Raw genomic sequence first — 25,173 nt, forward strand, 5'->3', positions numbered from 1 at the left:
ATAATTACATCAAGTTTTGCTTCGAAATCATACTATTTATACATGTTTAGAATACTTTTACTTTCGGATATGTTTCTTTCTTGCAAGGTACCTAAATATTTGGTAAAATCTAAATAGGAACGAAAAGAGCCTAAAAACGAAAGAAAAACCCTACACAAGGAGTCAAAGACGACAAAGATCAAACACGCCAAAACGAGGACGAGGACGAAGTCGAAGAAACGGAAAATACTTCATGTCGTGACCGAGAATCCTCCATTCTCGGTCGTGACACACGTCACCAGCTTCTTCCCTTGATGATTTCGAAGACCAAATATTTGCTCCCCCATTCTCGGCCGAGAATTTGCATTCTCGGCAAGTTCAGAAATTCCTGGAGAGCCATTCGCACACATTCGTTTTCGACGAAACGCGTTCGTTCGGGTGGATAGAAACATCCCTTCGCAGAGGATACGACCCTTCACAACGGACACGACACTTCAATCACGACTCTTCAACATCTATAAATAAAGAGTTGATGGAGAGTTGGAGATATAGAAAAAAAAAGAGAAGATTAGTATAGAATTAATGCAGGAATTCTGAGTCAAGCGATTCAGAATTTAGAGTTAGATTCTGTAAAAAACAATATGATGTACACACATTGTTTATCAAATAATTACAAACACAGTAGCATTTAGATTTGTTCATATTAGTTTACATTTTGGTAGTAGCCGACCGTATCTCTATTACGAAGTTACAGCGAGAAGATTTAGTAGAGGATCCGCCCCTGAGTCTGACAAACTCTAACGAAACCCAAGGAAAGGATTGACAACCCGTTCACTTGCAAGTCGTCGAAAGTTTCCATGTTTCTTGTTCTCTGTAAACTTGTATCAAATTCATATTTCATCGAATAAAGTCCATTCTATTCGATAGATTTTTATGTAGCACTTTGGTAAATGATCCGAAGTGAGTTCTGGTGTTTTCATTAAAACGTAGTTAAATTCAAAATCTTTACAAGGAAACTTTGTTGAACACTTAGGCAAATTGATATCATCAGTAAAGTATCAATTTGGTTAAGGTAGCAATCTAACCCGACCGTAGGAGGATTGACTGCAGTTCAAAGCCTTAAAATTAGAGGAATCGACATTTATTTCATTGTTATAATTTATGCAAAGTTTAAAGTTGTTTTCTTTGCTTAATGCAAACGAATACATTTGTTACTTTTCTAAAAGAACTAAATGTTTCTGTTTTGTAAATTTATCCCTAAATCAGAAGTGATTTCTAACATTTGTTATACTCTAATCTAATTCTTATTCTAGCAATTTCAAAACCAAATCCAATTAAATGATTTTCCATATTATAAACCTTAAAAGTGAATTTAACCGATTCAAAATAAGTTTTTGTTAAAAAGCGTTCCCTGTGGGATCGATATCTTTTATTACTACAAGCGTATACCATGCACTTGCGGAAAACGCTCAACAAGTTTTTGGCGCCGTTGCCGGAGATTCGCCAAATTTTTTGACAAAAATTTAGATTTTTCATGTTTTATTTCGAATCTATGTTTATTTATACTTATTCAAAATTTTATATTTTACTTATTTCAAATTGCTAACATATTTATTTTTCAAATTCTGTTTTGAAGGTAGTTTCGGTTCGTGCGGAATTTCAAGTTCATGCGCAGTTCTTGAAGTTCAGGCATTCCACCAAAACCGCTAGACCTAGAAATTGAAAAAACGGTTAAAAATAACAAAAAAGACAAGAAAAACAAAAACAAAAACTAGAGTTACTGAGCCAGAAATTATAGCCACACTTATGGATTACGCTAGGCCAGGAGTGGCCGGTGTAATAAACTGCATAGTTCGACCCCAAATTAATGCAAACCAATTTGAAATTAAGCCATCATTGCTTAATATGTTGCAAAATAACGTAACATTTTTTGGGTTACCTAACGAAAATCCTAACACCCATTTGACAAATTTCTTAAAAATTTGTGACACTTTTAAAATAACAGATGTGACTGCGGAAGCAATCAAACTTCGCCTTTTTCCTTTTACTTTGAAGGATCGAGCCAAAGAATGGTTAACTTCTATGCCAGCCGCAACATTTGAAACTTGGGAGCAATTAGCCTAAGCATTTTTATCAAAATATTTTCCATTAGCAAAAACCGCAAGAGTCATTAAAGAGTTAACATCTTTTTCTCAAAATGATAATGAAACTCTTTATGAGGCTTGGGAACGTTTCAAAGAACTTCAACGTTTATGCCCACACCACCAATTGCCCGCTGAACTTTTAATGCAAACATTTTATAATGGATCCTACAACTAGAGGTTCATTAGATGCTATGTCTGGAGGGTTATTCATGAAGAAAACGCCGGCCCAAGCAAGAGAACTTTTGGAGGAAATGGAAATCAACAGTAGTATGTGGCCCGCGGAGCGTGGACATATACCAGTGGCGAAACCATCATCCTCAACTACATCATCAGTTAAAGGTATAGTGAATCTTGATCCAGTTGCGATGTTGCAAGCCCAATTTTCTGCCTTATCGTACAAAATTGATAGGTTTATGGCACCGTGCGATCCTAATGGTAAGTCAATCCAAACGGATGTAGATTATGAAGGTATGAGCGAAATTGAACAGGTAAATTTTGTCCAAGGGCAAAACCAAACTAATAACCCTTATTCCAATACATATAATCCTGGATGGAGAAATCATCCTAACTTTAATTGGAGAGATAATAATAATAATACTACCAATGCTAATCAAAATCGTACCACCAATTATCAAAATCAATCAAGAGATACGATTAGCACTTTATCTTCTAAGATCGACAAATTCATTGATGCTATGAGTGGAAAAATAAGTAATCACGACGATGGTTTTAAACGGATCGAAAATAAATTCGATCAGCTTTTTAAAAACCAATCATCTAGCATCCATAATTTGGAGGTTCAAATTGGACAACTCGCTAAATCAATTCCATCCCGCAAAGAGGGAAGTCTTCCCAGCCATACGGAGGAAAATCCGAAAGAGCATGTAAAGGCTATCACTCTTTGTTCAGGGAAAAATTACTTAGGTCCGGAGATGCCCGGAAATTCAACTTTACCAGGAACTGATTTACCAAAATCCAAAGAAGATACATTAAACCAAAAAAATACACCAATTGACTCAAGTACAAAAACTTTTGTACCCAAACCACCTTTTCCACACAAAGTCCGCAATAAGGACTATGACAAACAACTTTTAACATTTTTAGACAAACTTAAAAATTTGCATATTAATTTGACGTTTATGGATGCGATTACGCAAATTCCCAATTATGGTAAATTCCTAAAAGATTTAATTTCAAAGAAAATCAGTTGGGAAGGAATTTCATCCATTTCGCTAACTGAAGATTGTAGTTCAATTGTGTCAAGTAATTTGTCCACTAAACTCAAAGATCCCGGATGTTTTACTATTCCGTGTAAGTTGGGAGATATTGAATTCCCAAGTTGTCTTTGTGATTTAGGAGCAAGCATAAACTTGATGCCATTATCTATTTTTAATAAGTTAGGCTTAGAAGAAGATATCAAACGTACCAATATGGTTTTGCAATTAGCGGACCAAACCACTAAAAGACCATATGGTATTATCGAGGATGTTTTAGTTAAAGTTGACAAATTTATTTTTCCTACCGATTTCGTTATATTAGATTTTGAATATGACGTTAATTGTCCGCTAATCTTTGGTAGACCGTTCATGAACACGGGATGTGCTCTAGTTGATGTGTCGGAAGGGAAAGTAGTTTTAAGAATAGGAGACGATAAGATTGAGTTTGATATGAACCAAGCAATGAAATATCCTATGGAGGATTTCGCTTGTATGAAACTTGATTTAGTTGAAGAATGTGTAAATGACATTATTCAAAAAGAAGAAATAATAGAACCTATAATGAGTGAAGAATTAGAAGATAAGGACCCAGAGCCTTTGATTCGAGAAGATGGACCAGTTCCACCTTCAATTATAACTCCACCTAAATTAGAACTTAAAGAATTACCAAACCATTTGAGGTACGCTTTCTTAGGCGAAGGCGATTCTCTACCTATAATTATCTCTAACAAACTAACACAGGTTCAAGAAGAAAAATTAGAGGAAGTTGTTAGAAATAGAATAGGAAGTATGGGATGGCAAATTTCAGACTTAAAAGGAATTAATCCTAGTATTGTAATGCACAGAATTCACTTAGAAGAAGATAAGCCACCTAAAGCGGATAGGCAAAGATGCTTAAATCCGAATATGAAAGAAGTAGTAAAAAATGAGATTACTAAACTTCTAGACAATGGAATCATTTATCCTATTTCGGATAGTGAATGGGTTAGTCCAGTCCACTGTGTACCTAAAAAAGGAGGCATAACTGTTGTAAGGAATGACGAAGGTGAATTAATACCTACACGAACCACCACCGGTTGGAGAGTTTGTATAGATTACAGGAACCTTAATAAAGCAACTAGGAAAGACCATTTTCCTCTACCTTTCATTGATCAAATGATCGAACGAATAGCTGGTCATGCTTTCTATTGTTTTCTAGATGGCTACTCCGGATTCTTTCAAATATATATTTACCCGGATGACCAAGACAAAACAACCTTCACATGTCCTTATGGAACATTTGCATATAGGAGAATGCCCTTTGGTCTATGTAACGCACCAGCAACATTTCAACGTTGTATGACTGCGATCTTTAATGATTTCATTGAAGATATCATGGAAGTTTTTATGGATGATTTTTCCGTTTATGGAGATTCCTTCGATTCATGCTTACAGAACTTGGATAAAGTTTTGTCTAGGTGTGAAGAAATGAATTTAGTATTAAACTCGGAAAAATGTCATTTCATGGTTGACGAGGGAATTGTTTTAGGACATAGAGCAAAAACTTCAGTGATAGAAAAATTACCCCCTCCAACTACTGTTAAAGGAGTAAGGTCATTTTTAGGACATGCAGGTTTTTACAGGAGATTCATTAAAAACTTCTCTGTAATTTCCAAACCACTTACTAATTTACTCATGAAAGATTCGACCTTTGATTTTAATGATGATTGCGTAAAAGCTTTCGAAACATTGAAAACAGCTTTAGTCAGTGCACCTATTATTGCTAAACCCGATTGGGATTTACCTTTTGAAATTATGTGTGATGCAAGCGACTTAGCCGTCGGATGTGTTTTGGGTCAAAGGAAGGATAAGAAACTTCATGTCATTTATTATGCAAGTCACACACTGTCCGGTGCACAATTAAACTACACCACAACCGAGAAGGAAATGTTAGCAGTAGTTTTTGCATGTGATAAGTTTAGGTCATACTTGTTAGGTTCAAAAGTTATTATTTATACAGATCACGCAGCTTTAAGATATTTATTTGCTAAGAAAGATGCAAAACCACGTCTAATTAGATGGGTTTTATTGTTACAAGAATTTGATCTAGAAATTAAAGACAAAAAAGGAGTAGAAAACCTTGTCGCCGATCATCTATCACGACTCGAAGATGAAAACGGTCCTATAAGTGAGACTATCGGTATACGAGATGATTTCCCTGATGAATATCTCTATCAAATAAAAAAAGTGTCATGTCGCCATGGTATGCGGATATTGCAAACATTGTTCCGGAAGGATTAACTTTCCAACAAAAGAAGAAATTCTTCTTTGACATTAAACAATATTTTTGGGAAGATCCTTTCTTGTTCAGAACTTGTGGTGACGGGATAATTAGGAGATGCGTTAGTGAAAATGAATATAAGTCTATAATGTCGGAATGCCATTCTAGCTCGTATGGGGGACATAACAGCGTTAGTAAGACAGTAGCCAGGATATTAGAATGTGGATTCTTTTGGCCTACATTGTTTAAAGACGTCCGTTCATTTATTATTCGTTGTGACAAATGCCAAAGAACAGGGAATCTATGCAGAAAAGATGAGATGCCCCTCACAAACATGTTAGAAGTTGAAGTCTTCGATATGTGGGGAATAGATTTCATGGGACCTTTTCCCCCTTCTTTTGGTAAAACTTACATATTAGTCGTTGTAGATTATGTTTCGAAGTGGGTTGAAGCAATTGTGACCCCGACGAACGATTCTAAAGTTGTTGTTGGTTTTCTTGAAGATATATTTTGTAGATTCGGTTGTCCTAGAGTCATTGTAAGTGATGGCGGTACCCATTTTATAAACCAAAGTTTTGATATACTTATGAAAAAATATGGAGTACGTCACCGCGTGTCAACGCCATACCATCCTCAATCGAATGGACAGGCAGAGATATCAAATAGAGAACTCAAATGGATTCTAGAGAAAACAGTTTCGTCTTCAAGAAAAGATTGGTCTTGTAAACTCAATAATGCGTTATGGGCATACCATACTGCATTTAAAACACCAATAGGAATGACTCCATACCGATTAGTGTATGGGAAGGCATGTCATTTGCCAGTCGAATTAGAACACAAAGCCTATTGGCCTATTAGGGAACTTAACTTTAATTTGCAACAAGCAGGTAAGAAACGTTTACTCAACTTAAATGAGTTAGACGAGTTACGTCATCTATCTTACGAAAATGCTAAAATATATAAAGAAAAGGTGAAAAAATGGCACGACGCCAAAATTAAAGTCAAAAGCTTTAACATTGGAGACAAGGTGCTGTTATTTAATTCACGACTCCGTTTATTTCCAGGTAAACTTAAGTCCAGATGGACAGGACCATATCTAGTCATTAAAGTATTTGATTATGGCTCTTTAGAACTTGAAGGACCTGACGGAGTTCGTTTCAAAGTTAACGGTAATAGATGCAAAATCTATTACGAAAATGTTTCGAACAAAGAAATTGCGTTCGTAACGCATTTTTCTGAAGATTAATTCAGAAAAATTTAATGTACTTTATTTTTATTTTTATTTTTATTTTTATGTTATTTTGTTTTGTTTTGTTAGTTTTAATTTAGTTTAATGATTTTTGATTTAGTTTAAATTTTTACACATGCCAATTGTATGATTTTTAATTATTAATAGATTTTATATTAAGATTTAGATGCATAAAAATATGTTTAAGTCATGCTTTTATTTTAATTTTAGGTCTTTAGTTCGAATTAGGAGAAATTTGGTGATTCTCAGCCGAGAATTTGGAATTCTCAGTTGAGAATTCACATTTTCAGAATTGTCCAAACAGGTAAGGAATTTTCTGAACTTACCGAGAATTTATATTCTCGGCCGAGAATCAGAAATATAGGGTTTCGACGCCTGATTTCCGCGAGGAAATCAGCGTGTCGCGACCGAGAATTGGGATTCTCGGTCGCGACATGGGAGTTTTCTGCACCATCAGACCTGTTTCTTCTTTATCCTGCAGACATAGCCTTTCAAACTCGAAAAATTGAGTTTCTTTAACATTTTGAGGTATGATTTTATGCCTTTTCGCATCAAAACAACACCTCTTTTCGTCCTAAAATCCTATAAATAAATCCTAGAAGATCAAAGTTCTGTTACATTATTTTCTTTTCATCTTTATCAGAACAAAATTCTGATTTTTCTCAAAACACTCCATTACAAGAAAAGTTACAGAACCATTCTTCCTTTTCACAAAACCATGACCACCAAACACAAATCCCCTAAGAAAATTGTTGCTTCAAGCAATAAACGTCCCGACTTATCCAAACGATATAGTGCGCCATTTCCTATCTTCAATCATGATGAAGGCAGGCGCTACTAGAGGCTTCGTTACAAGTTCTTCGTTGGAATGTTATATATGGACGAGTTTTTTAATAAACAACTCGGCATAAGCGATGACATGAGTCGCTATTTGGAACGATTGGGATGGACAAAATTCGCCAACATGCGATTTCCTATAATTGGGGATTGGATTCTCGAATTTTTCTGTACCGTTCGTTTTGTTAACAAACGAAGGGTGCGACTCAGTTTTCGTCGAGATGGAAAAATATTTACTTTCGGATATCCCGAGTTGCATGCCTGGTTTGGTTTTCCCCAGAGGGATACAATCAAACGTCATCCTGCAAAGATATGACATCCACAGATATATGGAGAATGCTCACTGGATTCTGGCGTTTCAATCCTCGACTCGCCTACAATCAATCCTTTCACTCCAATTCAATGCTGTATCTACACAAGTTTCTGTGTCATAGTCTGTTCGGTCGCACATTTAGCAGTGTGGTCCGCGACACCGACTTATATGTCCTTGGAGATATATTCTAAGGGAATACAGTTGATTCTTCAAAAATTCTGATGGAGGGTCTTGTTGCCGCTTCTCGATCCAAGGATAAAAAGATTGGATTCGGGAATATAATTTGAGGAATAATTCTCGGTACTAAGGGTACTATTGTTGTTCCTTGGAGTGAGGATGAATCTTTTCCGACACTAGACTATGAGTTTTTAGAATATGAAGGTCTGGTGAAACGTGTTTTTCGAGCAGGCCCGCATTTTCTATCTGCACCAGAACGTCAAGCTTTCGTGCAATTGAAAATTGAACGCTATAGGGCTAGAGAAATCCCGATTGATATGGATGAGTATATAGAATAGTTCAAGTTTATAAGTTTTTCTTTTAATATTTTGTAAATATTTATGTATTTTGTGTTATTTCATTTCATTCTTTATTTTTATGTTTTGTTTCAATTTTTGTACATATATGTTGATTCAATAAAAATTTCTACTAATTTTCGTTCATTTCTTGATTTGACAATAGTTAATTTATATTTGCTCCATTTCCTATGTGATCATGGATCAATCCATACTAAATCACTTCAAATTGACAAGTTCTAATCATTCTTGCTCAAATTGAGATAAAAATGGTTATAATGCACTAATATGGCTTTTATTGATTAACAAATATGTTCATACTTTTCTCACATTATAAATTTAATCCATTTTCATTACACCTTAGGGTTTAACTTAATTAATTAATACATGAACTTGTATTTATTTCACTTAACATGATTCATTTAACTTATATGCATAAATGTCCATTAATGTTTCATTAAATCTTAATATGACATTTATTTCTCTTTATTTTTACAATTAATAAGGATAAACCTTTGGTTTTCCTTGTATTTAATGTTTTTTATTTAAGTTTTTAAGTGCAGGTACAATTTTAATTTAATTCAGGACACAATTAATCAAAAAATTGCACAAACCAAGTCAAAATACACTTATAACAGCCACAATGGACCGATTCATGGCCGAGAATTATGTATTCTCGGTAAGTCCAGCAAAAACAGGCCGATTTCAGAGCAAAAAATTCTCTGAAATTCGCGTGCCGCGACCGCGGATCGGCATTCTCGGTCGCGACACGCGACCTGTAGGACGAATTAATCCGGATTTTGGTACTATTTTTGAGTCTATTCATATTCCTACTCTACCTATACATCTCCCTATTTCACCCTATATAACCCTACTCCTTACACAAACCTCACATCACCTCACTTTTTACCCAATCCCCTACTCTAAACTCTTCCCCATACATTACTTTTACTCTTCCCAATTTTTTCTTTACCCTCTCTAATCACTTATCAATTCAATTCCACATTACAACTCCCACCTCATTTTCAACCTTTGATTTTCTCTCTTTTCATCTCTTCTTCTTCTTCTTTGCAAACCCTAAACACTATTAAAATGCCTAGAACAAAGCGTGTTGGTCACAGGCCCCAAGTTACGGAAGCTAATCGCCTTCGTATACGTTGCGGAGCCTATTTTGACATTGAAATGGAGGAGGAAGTCGCTCGATTCATTCACTTTTCCAATTCCAAGAGGGAGTTTGTGGATATGCACTTCCTTGACTTCGATTCGATAAGAGCATTAAATTTCTCTACTCGAATTGATGCTTTCATTGAAACTTTGGGTTGGCAAGCTTTTGTTTCTATGCGTTTTCCCCGTATTACGGAATATGTGGTAGAATTTTTGGTCACTTTGACCATGAATAAGAAGAAGACATCAATCTCCTTTAGAAATAATGGTGTCACCTATACCATAGATTATGAGGCTATAGGGAATATGTTTGGTTTCCCTACTAATGATTTCTATGACAAGCCTAAGGATTTTGATAACGACTCTATTTGATAAACTCTTTCGGATCAAGAATATTTTAACTCCAAAAATACTTCAAGCAAGTTGATTAAGGACAATTGTGTGTTCTTCTTTCACAAATTTCTTAGTTTTTCATTATTTGGTTGTGTTGAGAGCTCAAAAATTCAAGTTCGGGATTTGTTCGTTTTGGATTATTTGTTTAAGGGTTTGAGGGTTGATAGCATCGGTATGCTATTTGACAATTTATTTCATGCTTCGAGGGCTCATACCATTCAAGTCCCTCTCGGTAATTTTATCACTGCAATTGTTTTGGGAGCACGGGGTGAATTAGCCGATTATGACATGTCCACCTACCAAGGGTATGTTCCAATTTTGGACATTTCAGCTCTTGAGTGGGCTCACTTATTGCTTACTTCGGTTCCTCCCGTTTTTATTTCATATGCTTCCCGTCTTGCCCATCTTCGTGGCACTATGGGTGGAGGAGCTTCAAGTTCCCAATTTGTAGGTACCGATGAAGGAGGCGCGGCGGTGGAAGAGGAAGATGCACCGCAAGCACAACCACAACCCCAAACACATCAAGATGATGATCCGGTGGATTTAAGGCGGATTTTGGACCAAATCAATTCCAATAATCACCAAATGAATTTAAGAATTGATGATTTGGTGGAAAATAATATGGTGATGAATGACAAACTCAATACCTTGAGGCGAGAGCACAAGTCAACACGGCATCGGATGCTTTCATTCTTCCGTCGCCGCAATGTGGAAACTTCACCAACCCCTCCGGATTCCCCGCCTAATGCTTAGGTTTTATCTTTTCTTTTATTCACCTATCTTATTTTGTTGTTTTTCAATTTCAGTTTGGTACAATATTTCTATTTATTATGTTTCGTACATTTTCAATTTTAATTTTATGTTGGATGCTTTTCTTCAACAAAATTTGGAGAAACAATAAGATGCCATCAGAATGGAGGAAAAGTACCTTAATCCCTTTGTATAAGAACAAAGGCGATGTCCAAGATTGTGCCAACTATCGGGGAATCAAATTAATGAGTCACACTATGAAACTTTGGGAGCGAGTGATCGAACAAAGGTTAAGGAGGACGGTGAAGATCTCGGAAAACCAGTTTGGCTTTATGCCGGGAAGATCAACTATGGAAGCCATCCATCTAATGAGACAATTAATGGAGCACTATCGAAATAAGAAGAAAGACTTGCATATGGTTTTCATTGACTTGGAGAAAGCATATGATAAGGTACCAAGGGAAGTACTTTGGTGGGCCTTGATAAGGAAAGGCATTTCGCGGAAATATATTGACATCATAAAGGACATGTATGAGGGAGTATGCACGAGTGTACGTACTAGTGTTGGGAAGACTGAAGAGTTTCCTATTACGATTGGAGTGCATCAAGGTTCCGCACTAAGCCCATTTCTTTTTGCCATCGTTATGGATGAACTAACAAGTTCACTTCAAGATGGTATACCATGGTGCATGCTGTTTGCAGATGATATCGTGTTGGTTGATGAGACGAAAGAAGGAGTGGAGAGGACGTTGGAACTATGGAGACAAACTCTAGAATCTAGAGGCTTTAAGTTGAGTCGAAGTAAGACAGAATATTTGGAGTGTAAGTTTAGCGGCCGTAGGAGTAGGGAGGCAGGGACAATCACCATAGATGGGAGAGTTGTTCAGGCCTCGGATTGCTTCCGGTATTTAGGATCTATTATCCAAATGGATGGAGAAGTAGATGGAGATGTTGCTCATAGGATTAAAGCTGGTTGGTCGAAGTGGAAGAGTGCTACGGGTTTCCTTTGTGATCCCGGCATGCCTAATAGATTGAAGGGAAAATTCTACCGGACGGCAATTAGACCAGCATTGTTATATGGTACGGAGTGTTGGGCAGTGAAACACTGCCACATCCATAAGATGTCGGTGGCGGAGATGCGTATGTTGAGATGGATGTGTGGTCATACGAGAAAGGACCGGGTGCGTAATGAAATAATTAGGACAAAAGTAGGGGTCACATCTATTGAGAATAAAATGAGAGAAAACCGACTAAGGTGGTTTGGCCATGTGAGACGTAGAGCGCTTGATGCGCCGGTTAGGAGAACCGAAGAGTGGCAAAAGGATGTAGTGGTGAGGGGTAGGGGAAGACCTAAGCAAACTTGGAGGAGGGTGATCGAGAGTGATATGAGTTTACTGGGAATTGTGGAAAATATGGTAGTGGATAGGACGGATTGGAGGGAGCGAATCTGTGTCGTTGACACGACTTGACTGTCACGGTTTTATATGACGGTTCATGTTAGCCGACCCCGAATCATTTCGGGACTAAGGCTTTGTTGTTGTTTGTTGTTGTTGGATGCTTTTCTTTTGCAAAATTTCTCTATTCTTTCGTATGCTTTATTTCGTGTTTTTTTTTTCATGTTATATCACTATTTGCACCAATGAGGACATGATCCAATTTAAGTATGGAATGCAACGAATAATTTTTATGCAAATGAATAAGAATAATTTATAAAGGCAACACTTGTTTTTTTACAAATACAACATATATTGCAACACAATTTATTTAACATTATTTTTATAAAACATATATTTTCATATGTTTAAAATATATTTAACTTATGATTATTTTTAGGTTATCATTATCATTAGAAATAATATTTCTATACGGGCATTATTTTTCAAATTTTTCACAAATCTCCGATACGATTTTAAGTAAAATTGTCTCGAGTGAATGTATTTAAGTAATAAATTCTTTATTTTTAAATCTCTATTTTATATCATGAAATCCATGATACAATAAATCTTATTTTTAAATTTTCAATTGGGTTTATAGGCATTAAATTGAACTAATAATTTTTAGCTCGGTTTGATTTCGTCTTACATTAACACCAATTGAAGTTTTTAAGGAAACTTTAGCCATAATACATGTTGAATTTTAAGTCAATATAGGATGAATGTGCTATCTTTTTTTTTTCCAAAGTTACAATTTTAATTTTATAGTTCATATTAATCAATTAGTTGAATTCTTAACTTTTGGCCACGATTGAGACCAACCTTATCACAATCGAGGTATGAAATGGAAGAAAATTAAGTACCGTTTACTTTTGACCACGATTGAGACCACCCTTATCACAATCGAGGTATGGAAGGAACGTTTAAAAACAAAAATTAAGCGTGTTTAAGTTTAAAGTAACGATTGCGTCCACCCATGGCATGGTCGGTACCTCTTAAGCGAACACTAAGCAATAAAATACGTATAAGGTTACGATCAAGACCACCCTTATCTCGGGCGTAACTAAGCAAATAAATTAACCCAAGTACTTATTTAAATTTTATATATATTTCATATGTTAGTTTAGGTTTGGGAAAGGAAATTTTGTGCTTTGAAATTCCTTGAGACGAAAGACTCAATAACATGCGTGCTTATATCGTCCTGAATACTTCAGTTTTAAAATTTGAAAATACAAGACGAATAATATATCGTATTTATACTAGTTAGTTTGATATTTTGCGTATAAATTTGTCATGCGAAGTTAATCTTCTCGGCTTAACTAATTTAAAAAGTAATACAGAGATATATGTTTTATTTTCATAAAAAGATTAGTTAAAGAATAAATTCAGTAAAATTTTGCTCGGGACTAGCAAAAGATTAAGTGTGGAGATTTGTTAAGCCCAAAATATACCTAAAATATCATCAATAATTACATCAAGTTTTGCTTCGAAATCATACTATTTATACCTATTTAGAATACTTTTACTTTCGGATATGTTTCTTTCTTGCAATGTACCTAAATATTTGGTAAAATCCAAACAGGAACGAAAAGAGCCTAAAAACGAAAGAAAAACCCTACAAAAGGAGTCAAAGACGACGAAGATCAAACACGCCAAAACGAGGACGAGGACGAGGACGAAGTCGAAGAAACGGAAAACACTCCGTGTCGCGACCGAGAATCCTCCATTCTCGGTCACGACACGCGTCACCAGCTTCTTCCCTTGACGATTTCGAAGACCAAATATTTGCTCCCCCATTCTCGGCCGAGAATTTGCATTCTCGGCAAGTTCAGAAATTCCTGGAGAGCCTTTCGCACACATTCGTTTTTGACGAAACGCGTTCGTTCGGGTGGATAGAAACATCCCTTCGCAGAGGATACGACCCTTCACAACGGACACGACACTTCAATCACGACTCTTCAACATCTATAAATAAAGAGTTGATGGAGAGTTGGAGATATAGAAAAAAAAAGAGAAGATTAGTATAGAATTAATGCAGGAATTCTGAGTCAAGCGATTCAGAATTTAGAGTTAGATTCTGTAAAAAACAATATGATGTACACACATTGTTTATCAAATAATTACAAACACATTAGCATTTAGATTTGTTTATATTAGTTTATATTTTGGTAGTAGCCGACCGTATCTCTATTACGAAGTTACAGCGAGAAGATTTAGTAGAGGATCCGCCCCTGAGTCTGACAAACTCTAACGAAACCCAAGGAAATGATTGACAACCCGTTCACTTGCAAGTCGTCGAAAGTTTCCATGCTTCTTGTTCTCTATAAACTTGTATCAAATTCATATTTCATCTAATAAAGTCCATTCTATTCGATAGATTTTTATGTAGCACTTTGGTAAATGATCCGAAGTGAATTCTGGTGTTTTCATTAAAACGTAGTTAAATTCAAAATCTTTACAAGGAAACTTTGTTGAACACTTAGGCAAATTGATATCATCAGTAGAGTATCAATTTGGTTAAGGTAGCAATCTAACCCGACCGTAGGAGGATTGACTGCAGTTCAAAGCCTTAAAATTAGAGGAATCGACGTTTATTTCATTGTTATAATTTATGCAAAGTTTAAAGTTGTTTTCTTTGCTTAATGCAAACGAATACATTTGTTACTTTTCTAAAAGAACTAAACGTTTCTGTTTTGTAAATTTATCCCTAAATCAGAAGTGATTTCTAACATTTGTTATACTCTAATCTAATTCTTATTCTAGCAATTTCAAAACCAAATCCAATTAAACGATTTTCCATATTATAAACCTTAAAAGTGAATTTAACCGATTCAAAATAAGTTTTTGTTAAAAAGTGTTCCCTGTGGGATTGATATCTTTTATTACTACAAGCGTATACCGTGCACTTGCGGAAAACGCTCAACAATCATGCTGACAAGACAGGTTCTGCTGAGCCAAGTGAGAAAATTGCTGCTGAGCAAAATACAACAATTGATGCTGCGCAGACTGAGAATCAAACTGAGCAACTAGTACAGGACAAGGTTGTGGAAGGCCTTGATGCTGACCTTGGTCCTACCTCTGCCTCTGAGTCCCTTGACTCCATTGCTGCTGATCCCTCTCCTCCAACAAATAAGGGCAGCACAGGCAAACGACTCAAACGAAAGGCTCAAAAATCTCCAGTCATCGACCTTTTGGATGATTCTCCACTAAGGGAACCAATCACTGACCTCACCACACTCTAGTTTCAATTTTTCTCCACGGTCATTGAGCCAACTCCCGACCAACTCAAGAAAAAGCAAGCCTCTGTTTCTCAAGCTGAGGAACAAGCCGATCCCAAAGCTCCTGAGGGTCCAATTTCTGCCGAGCAAGTGCTCGAAGTTCCTGCTGCTCAAAACAAAGAGTCAGCAAAGGAAAATCCTGCTCAAGTCAGCTCTGAACTACCCCAACCTTCTGCAACTACTCAGCTTCAGACTGACCCTGAGCAAGTCAATATTTCTGCGGATCCACCTCTTCCAAATCCTTCAATGCAGAATGATAACCAGTCAGCTCCTCATGCTGACCTGAATAAAAGTCCAGCCACTGACCACGCTGGCACCTCTGTTTCTGGACAGCACCAAACACCTCCTCCATCCGGTGCTACTCATATTCCGGCCTCTGAACCATAAAATGATGAATCCTATGCTTACTTGCATGCTACTGAGTCTGGACGAAGAATCATTGACTCAGCTCAAGCCTTACTTCAGGACATTCATCAAACTAATGCCGATGCTGTTGGGTCTGTTAATGTTGAGCCAACACAACTCTCTTCTGTCACTCAACTTTTAACTGAAATCAAGGGTCTCAAGGACTTACTGAGTGTCATGACATCCTTTCAATCTCAACAACCCAAGCAAGAATCAATAGTGAAGCTAGCCGAACTCCAGCTGATGATGGTGAACTATATGAACTCCATCCAAGGTCAACTCAATACCTTATCCGCTGCGAACTCAACATATGCAACCTCTGCTGAGGTAAATCAACACTTCTCCCAGCTGAACTTTAAGATGACCGGAGCTCGTGAGCTTATCTCCTCCTCCTCCCAGTGTTCCATCGAACAGATTGGTGAAGTTGTTCGCCTACTCAACCTGAATAAACAGGAAATGGACACTGACCTCGTGAAGACTAATGAGATTCTGCAATGCACTCAGTCTACCCTTAAGCAGGTTCGGCACACAAACGTTGAACGTCAATAGTATGACACTGACCTGCTCAGGATGTATCATCAATCCTATGCCAAACTGACCGAATCTATCACTTAGATCGGGAAATCTCAAGAGTATCTCTTAAGTATGCTCAGTGCCAACATCAAGATCCCCGCTTCCACTATGGCCGATGGCATAGCAGTCTTCGACGGTCTTTGGGAAAGTACGAGTCAACTTCAACTGTACTCATCCAAATTATCTCGTGCTGCTCAGTAGGGAATCTTCTTTCCTCCTCCTTCCAATCCCGATGCTGGCAAAATGGGGGAGAAAGAACGCGCTGCTGGAAGTCAGCAGAGACAAAGGGAGATAACTCAACAGAAGCCTGGTCCATCTTCTGCTCCTAGTCAGCAACCAAGATCTGCCAAGGGCAAAGGCAAAACCCACCAAGTTCAAGTCAACATGAAAAGATAGATTAGGAATAGTCCTAGAATTGTAACTTTTGGCATGTTCTATTTTTATGCTGACTATCTATATAAGCATCTTGTTTTTATCCAAACTGACTTATCTATATGCGATGCTTACCCATTATGATTCTATACTGATCTGTCATACTTAAACCAAACATTAAACAAAGTAAAAATCTTGTGAACATAAGGAAAATACAAGTAAAATATACTCAGCACACATAACTCTGATACCTATACAATAACTCTGATACATATGTGCCACACTGAGTAATAACTATATGTTCCAAGTAGTGACAATCTTCTGAAAGCTGACCTAGGCTCATCTGAATTAGATCTTGGAAGGTCTAGAATTGAACTAAGTCAGTAAAACCATGTCTTATTCTTACTCGATTAAATCTTAGAAGGTTTAGAGTTAATTTAAGTCAACAGATGCAACCCTTACGGGGAGAAAATTCAGAAGTATGAAAAGTGATTCAATCATGGGGAACTTTAATGCTGAGTTCCACAATTAAATATTTTTTCCAACATCAAAATGGGGGAGTTTGTTGAAACACCTTTCCACATGATTTTGATTTGACAAAACTATTTAAGTTAATCCATGATTAAGGGGCAATTAAATTTATGTGCTTTGATTTAATTGTCCTAATGTGTTTGTTCAATGTTTAGTATAATTAAAAGTAAGAACAGAAATAAAAAGTATGACAGAATGAAGTCAGCATGAGCCACAGAAGCTGAGTAGAACTCGACCCAGCATAATAGAAGAAAAGTCTTCTTCAGAACAAATGGTTGAAGACGAAGCTGGCCAAGGAAGCTGAGTAGAACACAACTCAGCATCAAAGAAGAGAAATTTTCCTCTAAACTAAAGCTTGCAGACGAAGCTGACCATGGAAGCTGAGTAGAATGCAAGTCAGTGTCGTCAGAAACTAAGTTTAAAGACAACGGCTATTAAAGTCAAACTGAGTGTTCTTCAGGACAGTGCGAATGATCCGTTTGCAAAAAGACAAGATCCGACAACTGTCTGCACCAATGCAGAAGCTTTCGAATTACGCACTGAGACAGTTTGGAGACGCATGGGTCAACTGGCCATTGGCTAAAAGACAAAACTGGCACTAGAAGATAAACCTGGCGGAAGAAGACAAGCCTGACGCCTGCTAATTTCAGACGACAGGATTGGCCTGCTATATCTGTATGCTGACCAGTGAATGACGCAAGGAGCCGTTTGAATTCAACAGATACTTCCAGATTCAAATGATTGCCGCATCAGGAATTCACTATAAAAGGACAAGTGCTTCACTTGGATCCTTTGTCGAAGTACAAAAAGAAAAGAGCATACATACAAAGCACATTCAAACAAGAAAAGAAGATCTTACACCAAATTTTTATCTCTGTGTAAACGCTAGATTGAATTTGTATTCATCTAAAGTGTTCTTCATCTAGAAAAAACAAGTTTGTATCAATGTAAAAATTGAGAGAGTGGTGCTGAGTACTCGGTTTTAGTACTCAGCGGTAGAGAAAATCTAAGTGTTCGGTTATAGCGCTTAGTTGGGTTGAGTAGACGAATAGAGGACGGTACTCTTGCATACTCAACTGCTTTGTAAATGGTTTGTGCTCCACCTTTAAAGAGCTCAGTATTGGATTGAAAAAGCCCGGAAGGACTCTAGGGACTGGACGTAGGCGCTGAGGCCGAACTAGGATAAATCTGCTGAGTAATTTCTAACCCTTTCTCTCAATATATATGTATGTGATGTTTGCTTAAATTACTTAGGATATAAATTGTATAAGCTGACACTGAGTAATCAGAGTGCTGAGTTGGAAGCTGACCTTAAGTGTTAATTCCCAACTCACAAGTAAAACGGTTCTAGTCAGCGTCTGACTAAAGCTGTCTTACATCTCTCGGTCGTGCTGACTAAAACTAAGTTAAGTAATTTAAAGAACTGATTAAGTCAGCGTAATTAACAACGAAAAAGTTATATTAGTTCCTAACCCCCCCTTGGAACTAATCACACGGGACCAACACATTGAACCGAGGGGGTTCGAGTTTGAGGGAACGGAATAAGGGGGGCGTATTGTTGGAGGATTCGACTTGTTTGTGGTTGTTTGTCTTAATTTGATGTTCGGTGAGTTGGAGGAGCACAATGTTGAGGGTTGCTTCGATGGAACGTTGGAGAGAGTCATGAAGGGACTGGAACTCGAGATTGAGTTCTTTGCGATAGGATTCGGGTAGTTTATCGCCCATGGTGACGGATGAAAGTGTATGAGTTTGTGGACAATCGCTCAATGAAAGCACCAGTTGATACGACTCGTCATCGAAATCGATCAATCGGGGATTGTTTGGGGTGGAACAATCAAAACACCAATTCTCTTTTCTAGCAAGAGGAGCTGAAATTTCTTATTAATTCGTTGTCTGTCAAATAACAAAACTAATGGCTCTTAAATAGAGCTAAAATCCCTATTGCTACGGAAACAGTAAAACCTATTACTACTAGGAATAGTAAAACAACTAATGCTAATAACTAAACAAATAAGAAAACATAGTTATACTAGGATAAGGCTTCTACTGGACGTAATCCTTCAGCCATGTCGGGGCTTGCCGCGATCTATCTGACCGGCGAACAGCGGCTGCTCCCTCACCGTCGGTATCATCCCCACCGTTAATATTCTCGTCAATAACCGAAGGTGTATCAAAGGACCTACAACACATGAAAAACAAACTCATTTTTCTCGATAATAAGTTTTAAAATTACATTGTTGGTAAATGTTATGCTTAAATTTGCATTGTTTTATACGTTAATGCAAACTTTTCTCCCTCCTAATAATTATAGTTAAATTTATACTTTATCCATGATTTTTAATATTACTGTTAGTTTTCTGTCACGACCCAATCCACGGATCGTGATTGGCGCTAGGGAACGAGTAAGCTTAAGCTACTGAAACCTGTAGCAAGCCTAATTTAACTTTCTATATACAATAAATCATAATTATTCTTTTAAAAAAAATAGTCTTTATACATATTAAACATTGGATCATTTTAAATATAATTTAATAAATTCTTATATATCTGGTACTGTGATTTAGAATTACAATTTTATATTAATTAAAAGGATTATGCATAATAAAAATAGATGTGCCGCACGAAAGAAGATATTAGACTGCAACAAACTTTTAGTAACCTAAAAAATTAGAGGGAGTCAAACCTTCCGTATTGAATTAATTATATGAATACATGAGTAATTTAACATTGATGCCAACACACAATAATAATAATTAAATAATATAAGTAATCAGACAATATGCTTTTCACAAAATTGTCTTATAAATAAACAGATAGGTGGTTTAATACTTGCTGGACACTAAACCTCAATACCCAAATTATCCATCTTCTAAATATAACCATAAGGCTCTTTTAAATCCAATAACTGGGGCCGAGAATAACTCAATCGACTACGCACCCAGACGGTTGGATGACCGAGAATAACTCAACTGATTCCGTACCCAACCTCACTTAATTCCAATTCCAATATAACATATAGCTCGGGAATAACTCAACCGAGCTCATTGCATAAATCACAACATCAGAATCATAGTATCATCAATATCCAATACTCGATAGTACCCGTGCGTACAAGGTTCTGATGCCACTCACCAAGAAGCATGTCCATACCACGTATTTAGCCACAAATAATTACATATAACTTATTTAAAATAATAACACACTTTTATAAGTGAAAATAATACTTAAAATATCATAAAATAGTTTATTATGAATGCAAATGCTAAATTAAAAATGCATAACATATAATTAACTTATAAATTGCTCCTAACTGATTGTCCTAGTTTTTAGATACTGCTCCTCCTCCTACCAATAACCTTACAACAATTACAGGAAAATCAAGAAAGTTGGGATACAATGACCAAAGTTATTAACATGTCTCCCAAACAGTAAGCCATACTTTCCTGGCAAAAGCCAACACCTCCGTTTATAAACTATATATAGATGGATCAAAACAAGAAGCTAATGGTTGTATTGCTGTTGGGGGACTTTTGTGTGACATCGAAGGGCGGTGGTGTGCAAGTTTCATGAGAATATTGGTACGGGTAAAATCTTTGAGGCAGAACTTTAGGGTCTGCATATTAGTTTATCTACTGCACTGCAATTAGATTTCAAACGTGTGGTAATTGAACCTGATTCGTTGGAGGTGGTTAATAGTGTGAATGAGCCATGCCCGCCTCATCATCCCTTTCGGGTCCTAATTAAAAGCATCCAAATCTTGTTATCCTGTTTGGAAGCTAATGTTTGTGTAATCTTGTTATCCACAGAGAAAGAAACAAGAGTGCAGAATTTTTTACTAAACAGGCACATTCTCTAAAGACTGTAAATGACAGTTCTTCAATCTCCTGCAGAAATTTCAGGGATCCTCAATAATGATTCTTTTGGAATTCCTTCCCGATGTTAGCTACTTATTTTGTATCTTAAGTTGAGAAAACTGATTTAATTGAGGCAATTATGCATAAGTTATATGCGTTCATTTGGAATGGGAGGTTCTAAAAAACAAAAACCCAACGAAATCAATTTGAAATTCAAGATTTTCCATGAATCAAATCATCAAAATATAGAAGAAAAAAATTGAAAACCTTGTCGTGAATTGAGAGGAGTAACATGACTGGAAGAGAGGGGAGATCAGAGAAAAAGCAAGGATATGGGGAAGACAAGTTCTAAGTTGAGAAGAAGACACTAGTTACAGGAATGTCAGTGATGGCTGCTAGTGCTGAAAGCTTGATGTGGTAACAGAAGAAAATTGTTTCGCATGAGGTGGATGAACTGTTAAATTTATTTTAACAGTTAAAGGTTAAAGGTTAATTATTTAATTTTGAATCTCAGCCCTTCAATTCTTACCAATTCTTACCCAAGGGCCAAGATTACACAAACATATCCTCTCCTGTTTTAGCATTACTGGAGAGGATCTGAATCCAACTTATTTAATATACTTGGAGGGTTTTCCTAACATACACAAGCATTTTTGTTTTAACATAGACCAATTAATCATAGATTGCAATTTATGTTTATCAAAAATAATTACTATCTTGATTGTCAAGAGGTAAGCATAACTTGTGAGATTGTGTTGAAGAATGTTTGTGTTAGAATAAAACACAAATAGCTAATTTGAGTGTATATATACAATGATATGTAGATTTGTTAATACTATTAATACTTGTCTCAGTATTGAGACAATAAGTTATTATTTTGCTCAATTAGATGATATTTTTGGGATAAACTATCAATTTTTGGTAAAAATACAAGCAGCTCCCATTAAAGCTTCAACAACTTAGATGAAAATACTGAGCATTCAAATTAATTTTCGAAGGATAATTGCAGAAGTTGTAAACCAACCAAATTATCTTAGAAAAACACCCAATCCATTTGAATGGGAAAAACTTGCATCAGAGAGATTCCCAAAGACGATCATCATACTCAATTAGAGATCTGATGTCCCTGTCTGGTTTATCGTCATTTGCACAACTTATTTTACAAGGATTATAAAGATGAAAATGTACTAGATTAATCACAAAGTAAAGAGTTTTGTCATACATTGATTCTAAGTAAACAAATCAAAATTAATTTGGAGAAACATGAATGCATCAGAGAGATTCCTATTTAGACTTAGTCATCATTCTCCAATGAGAAACAGAGCCCAAATGCCTCAGATAAAAATATGTTTCATTGATGCGAAATCCAAAAAAATAGAGCATCATCTGACATTCATAACATCCATATCATGCATATAAGAGACATAGGTAGCATCTAACGTGCATTGCTTGTTTCAGAAGTGTCTGGTAATACGGTTTGGTCTCGCAAAGGCAAGGCAGTTTAAGCAGAAAATCAATTTCAGAACTGGAATTTCTAGATCTTCAGAAGGGGTTGATTGCCAGTGAGCCAGACGATAGTCCAGATTACTCTAGTTTTGATTTTATATATTATATTTGAGTTAGATTACTCGAGTACAATATATAAAATCAAAACTATCCCAACTAGACTAACACAATATTGTCACAGAATGTGTTAGATTACGCATTTTGACACTGTCCAGAAATTGACAGAATTAAAAACAAACTGTAAAACAAATTTGCAAAATCAGTAACAGAATTAACTAAATTATCAAAATCTAATCAAACTCATGTCAAAAAATCTTAAGAAAATCGATTGAACCCAATAGTTTCAGTGTCAGATCACATATGATCAGCACAAAATTTATCAGACAGGGATAACTGTGATAATTATATTTCTCATCATACACAGAACTAAAGGGACCAATCAAAAATTCAAACTAAACTAAAATGGAATCATAAACATTGAAAGTGAATAGCCTCAGACCGTCCTAGTCAAGAAGTTATATATCAACACAAAAACAAATCCATGGACCTGCTTTCAGTGACCAAACAACAATCATCAACGGCTTTAAAAACAAATTTGAAGAGCATCAGATCTTCCTATTCAACGAATAAGAATCACAATACACAATTCAATAAAACTGAGTATTCAGTAATTCGGCAAATGATTCTTCATTTGCCCTTTTCAGATAATCTAAACAAAAACAAAAACAAAATGGAATTAACTATCAGAAACCAAAAGTAATCCCCAGAGCAACACATAGATTGCTATACGGTCCGCATCATGGTTCAGGTCATAGACCCCATCATTTAGTTCCTTCCATTTAGAAATAAATAAACATAAATAAAGAAGAGAGCTCAGAAATATTTATGGGTATGAGAGATTTCTCAGCACTGTTAATCAGAGTGGTGCATGATCTCAAATTGATTCATCACTGCCCCAATTAGGTTTAAATCACAAAAAAAAAAATTATTAGCTCGACCTAAAAAACCAATCTAATTAGATCAATTTATGTCTTCCAAACAAAAGTTCAATTTCACACATTAATCCGATGAAAAAATCTGGAGAAACACTAAAACTAGTTCCCTCAGAAGGAATAGAGAAAACAATTTTTCAATCACGATGAAAAATCAGTATTAGCATGGTTAAATAAACATCACAGGGAACAAATCTCCATCCCTATGAATCAAGATCTAAAAACCAACAAATCTTTCCACAAAACAGAAAATCAGATCTAAAATCAGAAACAACGAACAGATAAGAACAAAAAGACTCACAAAAGAAGAGGCGATTAAGCTCAGACAAATGTTGGATAAGATTCAATTCCCGGACCTTGAAAGGTCTCATAATGAGCTGGGATTATAAGCATTTATCATCATTGCAAGATTAAACAACTTTTAAACAAATAGAAGAAGAAATTTGAGAAGAATCGGCGGAGAGAAAGCTATTGGATCGTGTTCTACAGAGGATTTGGAGATACTAGGGTAGAGGGTTTAGTTGGGTTTTTATAGGGGAAATTAGGGCTAGGGTTTGGGGGTTTTGAAAATACAATTGATTGACAAATATGCCCTTGCAATTTTCGTGTATTTTAAAATGGAGAAATAAAAATAAAAAAATCTGTGGGTCTTTGGATTTTGGGTTTGGGCTTTTTACATTAATTGGGTTAGTTCCATTTTAAGCTCACATTTTGCGGGAATAGATACAGGTGTCTTCGCAAAGAGTAATTGGAATTTGATCTTTTCAATACGTTTTAACAATTTAATTTAATTTAATTTTAAATTTTAAATTTTAGAAATTCATTATTTTGCAATTTAAAAAATGTATTACTTTATCGAATTATTTAAATTAATTAAATTTTAAGTTTCGGTATGATACCGTGTAGCTTGGTCGGATTATAGGGGTGGCTCTGTTACACAAGAGATCGCCCTTTGGACCAGGTTCTGGTCTTTTCCGCTGCCGCAGCGGGTCAAGTTATTGGCATGGTGGCTGTGTCGGAATTACCTTCCATTGAATGAAACGTTGGGATCCAAGGGTCTGTTAGTTGACAGCATATTTGGACTATGCGGGATTAATGGAGAGCACTCGTACATTTGTTCATTGATTGCGACTACGCAATACATTTGTGGCAGACTATGGAGCTTAATCATATATTCCCAAGTACATATTTCTTCATTGATTAGTTTGAAATTTTTGTGAGCACTCGGTCCCTAAAGGGTTGTTTGTGGCTCTGTATGGGTTTATGGGAGATTTGAGCTCAAAGGAATGCACATATATGGAGAGATGGTAGTGCCCCTGCCCCCATTGCAGCTAAACTTTACATGGAGTTCTTGAGGCATTTTACAACAGTCCAGTTGATCCATTCGTTGATCCATTCTGTCCCACGAGTT

General features: G+C 36.2%; 8 non-coding genes across 8 annotated transcripts; all 8 read right to left on the reverse strand.

Annotated features, from left to right (window-relative positions):
* Positions 1-2,142: 2,142 nt before the first annotated feature.
* Positions 2,143-2,249, reverse strand: LOC136207589 (small nucleolar RNA R71). The gene has a single exon (XR_010676723.1). It is a non-coding gene; the product is annotated as a small nucleolar RNA R71 (small nucleolar RNA).
* Positions 2,250-22,332: 20,083 nt separating this feature from the next.
* On the reverse strand, positions 22,333-22,416 carry LOC136207801 (small nucleolar RNA R44/J54/Z268 family). Its single transcript, XR_010676927.1, has one exon. It is a non-coding gene; the product is annotated as a small nucleolar RNA R44/J54/Z268 family (small nucleolar RNA).
* Positions 22,417-23,112: 696 nt separating this feature from the next.
* LOC136207788 (small nucleolar RNA R38) lies at positions 23,113-23,196 on the reverse strand. Its single transcript, XR_010676914.1, has one exon. It is a non-coding gene; the product is annotated as a small nucleolar RNA R38 (small nucleolar RNA).
* A 64-nt stretch (positions 23,197-23,260) lies between these two features.
* LOC136207804 (small nucleolar RNA snoR20a) lies at positions 23,261-23,352 on the reverse strand. Its single transcript, XR_010676930.1, has one exon. It is a non-coding gene; the product is annotated as a small nucleolar RNA snoR20a (small nucleolar RNA).
* Positions 23,353-23,372: 20 nt separating this feature from the next.
* Positions 23,373-23,454, reverse strand: LOC136207803 (small nucleolar RNA snoR64a). The gene has a single exon (XR_010676929.1). It is a non-coding gene; the product is annotated as a small nucleolar RNA snoR64a (small nucleolar RNA).
* Positions 23,455-23,639: 185 nt separating this feature from the next.
* On the reverse strand, positions 23,640-23,726 carry LOC136207792 (small nucleolar RNA Z221/R21b). Its single transcript, XR_010676919.1, has one exon. It is a non-coding gene; the product is annotated as a small nucleolar RNA Z221/R21b (small nucleolar RNA).
* Positions 23,727-23,866: 140 nt separating this feature from the next.
* On the reverse strand, positions 23,867-23,953 carry LOC136207807 (small nucleolar RNA snoR53Y). The gene has a single exon (XR_010676933.1). It is a non-coding gene; the product is annotated as a small nucleolar RNA snoR53Y (small nucleolar RNA).
* Positions 23,954-24,075: 122 nt separating this feature from the next.
* Positions 24,076-24,172, reverse strand: LOC136207805 (small nucleolar RNA snoR69Y). The gene has a single exon (XR_010676931.1). It is a non-coding gene; the product is annotated as a small nucleolar RNA snoR69Y (small nucleolar RNA).
* Positions 24,173-25,173: the final 1,001 nt, after the last annotated feature.

Source organism: Euphorbia lathyris, chromosome 9 (genome assembly GCF_963576675.1).
Source record: "Euphorbia lathyris chromosome 9, ddEupLath1.1, whole genome shotgun sequence".
Classification (NCBI taxonomy): domain Eukaryota; kingdom Viridiplantae; phylum Streptophyta; class Magnoliopsida; order Malpighiales; family Euphorbiaceae; genus Euphorbia; species Euphorbia lathyris.